We start from the raw sequence: 3,446 nt of genomic DNA, 5'->3' as shown, positions 1-3,446 counted from the left end.
AAGGAAAATGCAGTCACTATACCACACACACACACACACACACACACAAAGTTGATTAGGTTAAACCTGTTGAGTCAGTGATTAAAGACTAAGCAAAACACACCACCATCTGCTCGTTGGGAGAAAAGCAATGCAGTGGGCTTCCATAAAGATTTACAGCAAGGATTGGGAGGACGGTGCAGGACCAGGTAGTGTGTCCTTCTGTTGTACAAGGGGCTACTTTGAGCCAGAACTGATTCAACGGCCTCCACAATCAACATCTATACAGCATGCTTCACTTGACATACACCATCCATGCTATGAAATAAAACATTATGTCATTTAGAGATTGTGGAAACACCATGTAGTAATCTAGTCCTGCTTTTTCTTTAAGCATCTAGAACATTCTTTAAGTTTCATGTCTTAAAGAGTTACCAGTGACTGTCAACATGCATTTATTTTGCATTTGGTCCTTAATTCACATTTACAAATTTTCCATATCTTATGTAGGTTTCTCTTGAACTTTTTGCCAGCCTTGTAGCTATGAGTTTGGATAAAACTTTCTTTGTTTTTGAGGATCATTATGATTGTCCAGTGTGGCATGCCTGAATCTAGAGTAATAGGATTCACGGATTATCCACTACTGTTTTTTATTCTTTTATTTATTTAATTTATTTTTACCAATTCCCCAAATTCTTTATTGGCCAAATTAAACACCAAGAACTTTAAAAACACATGCTCATCAAAATATAACAGCTCACATTAGCCAAAGAAAAAACACTTATAGGTCAGAAATGGTGTTTTCTGAGTCAATTTTACTATTATGACAAAATAGAAAGACCAGTCCGTTTTTTCATTCTCTGGCATGATTTCTCTTGTACTTGCTGGAATTGAGAGCCAGAAGTTAAATCTACACAAGCCATAGCTCCCTACTGGTTTTTCTTTAAGGGATATAAAAAAATTATGTTGCTCCCCTCCCACAATGTGATCTGAGAGGGACAGGTAAGGACAGATTTAAGAAGGAGAAAGAGGGAAGGGGGTCTTTCTGGGCATGACGCCATTTGCAAGGTCACAACGAACACCCAAGGGAAGCGCAGATCTGTTCTTCTCGGTTGGTACTAGATGATTGTTTGGAGTGTCTATGTGATGAGGCTTGCATTGGGGTCTGCTGGACAAAGCATCTGCCGGACAAAGCATCGTACACCCCATCATAATTCCTTCCTATGACCCTCGCCAGGTAACCTCATTGAGTCCCAGTCTCCTTTGCACTCAAAGTATTGGGCTACCTGGTTTATCTTGCCCCGGTTTTGGCTTAACTGGTCCAGCCTTGGTAGAACAAAGGACTCAGGTCGGCTGGCAACAATCAGGTCTTGTTCATAAACTGGAGGTGGGGGCAGTAGGGGATTCCTTCTCTTTGAAGATAGTAAAGGAGTTGATCTTCTTGAGTAAGTCTTTGGTATTCATTCAGTAGACTGAATTTTTGTGACCTTTCATTTGGGGATTTCCTGTCTTCCTAGAACTGCAAATTCATCAGTCCCAGAGATCCATATCACTTTCCATACCAGACTCTGATGCACTGACAATGGATTCCTCTGCCACTAGCACTTCCCCCTCTGGCTTTCTCTGCAGCACCTTTCTCTTCATCACTGGCTTTCAAAGGCCTTATGAGGCCTCGGAGACAATTTCTGAAGTGACATTATTTTCCACATGCACTTGCAAAGGAAGAAGTCATTTCCCTGAGGTTACTGAAGCTTTACTGCAGGGATCACATTGGGTAGTCTGGGCATTTGTTCTGTGTTTTTAATAATCTGTTGCTGTTGTCATTAGCACTGGTTATGCTGTGTTTGGGACATGTGATGTGTTCCATTAGAATCTTTCCAAAAGAAAATTAAACACAGAGATGATGCTACAACATGCAACTGACCCATGATACACACAACTGTTGTGTAATAGTCATATGATAACAGACAAGCCACAAATGGAATTTCACATACCGAAATTAGTTTTCAAAGTTTAGGAGGCTAGAAATCTAAATTCAAGATACCACTTTTACAGCAATTTTTTCCCTTCACTCTTCAGTTTCCACTTTGAGTTAGTTAGTTTATTGTGCCAACCTGGCTGATAAACACATGTGGAGTTAATTGAAGGACAGAGAGATAAAGGGCTCTGTAAGCCTCACCTTTTGAGTTCTTTGGTCTCTTGCTGGATGGCCGGATCAGAGTGCAGCTGCCTTAGCAGTTCCCTGCTTCAGCTTGTAAGGCTGACTTCCTGCAAGATCCCTGCACTGTCCCCAAGGAGAAGCCACATGGACCTACCCCGATGCAGCCTTGGGCTGGAGCACCTGTGTGGAGACCCCTGCCAGCGCTGAGATGCTTACACTTTCACTGACTCGGCTTTCCTCCTGCAGTCGGCATCTTTGCATCTGTTTTGTGAGATGGAGGAGGACTTTGTGGATTGGTTTGGGGCATATGGGTTAATGGGTTAATGTTGGACTTGTGGGCTTGGGCAGCACTGGGTTGCGATGCTTTTTTGATGCGCACTTAACCTTTATATAAAACTCTCTTATGCATGAATTTCTGTGGATTTGTTTCTCTAGAGTGCCCAGACTAATACACACTTTCTCTTACCATGTGTCTTGAGGTCTATATGTTTTTATCCCATCCCTTTTCTGATAACTTGTTTAATCTCCTGAAACTCTAAGGAGATTGACTCAAAGGACACGCTAAGCCCACCTTATTAAAATAGCAAAGACAACCCATTCCCAAATGCTATTGAAACAAAGACATAGAAATTAGGATTGACAGCACATAATTAAAATCCTTAACAACTGTTGAATGATAAACATGTTAGATTGAAAGTATAATATAGTAAGTACATAAGCCAGTAACATAGGTGTTTGTTATAACTATCATGACATTTGTATTATAATTTATAAACAAAGTATGGCTTTAACAGTTGATGGATAGATGGAATTTAAAGATAATGGAGCTTTTCCATGATTCTTTGAAGCTCCCCTAATATATACTGTCCTTAAGTATATGCATAAGGAAACCTTGTTTATATACTGCATATATGTATTGTATCATTCATTACAAGCCTGGCAGCACAATTGCTTTGTATACAAACCACACCAAACTCACTGCCATTGAGTCTAATCCTGTTGCTGCAGTGCTTAAGCATTGGGCTTCTAACCATAAGGTTAGTAGTTTAAAACCACCAGCCACTCCACAGGAGAAAGATGGGGCTTTCTACTCCTGTAAAGAGCTACAGACTCAAAAACACACAGGGGGAGTTTTACTCTGTCCTACCCTAGGGTCGCCATTGTACAAAAGATAAAGGAAATATTCGTGCTGTGTGGAGAACCTGCTGTGCTTGCAATGTTTTGCAATATTCCATTCTCATATCAGGATTTCTGAATTCTACTATTTTCTTACAGGACTACAGATATATCTGTAATTGATAACTGC

The 3,446-nt window shown here is 40.5% G+C and overlaps 1 pseudogene; it reads right to left on the bottom strand.

Moving 5' to 3' along the window:
• Window positions 1-993: 993 nt before the first annotated feature.
• LOC101643348 overlaps window positions 994-3,446 on the bottom strand; it is a 50,270-nt pseudogene continuing 47,817 nt past the window's right edge.

This window comes from Echinops telfairi, unplaced genomic scaffold, assembly GCF_000313985.2.
Source record: "Echinops telfairi isolate 266 unplaced genomic scaffold, ASM31398v2 ScPeMD7_1;HRSCAF=3_1, whole genome shotgun sequence".
In the NCBI taxonomy this organism is placed as follows: domain Eukaryota; kingdom Metazoa; phylum Chordata; class Mammalia; order Afrosoricida; family Tenrecidae; genus Echinops; species Echinops telfairi.
This window is presented reverse-complemented; position numbering and strand designations above follow the sequence as displayed.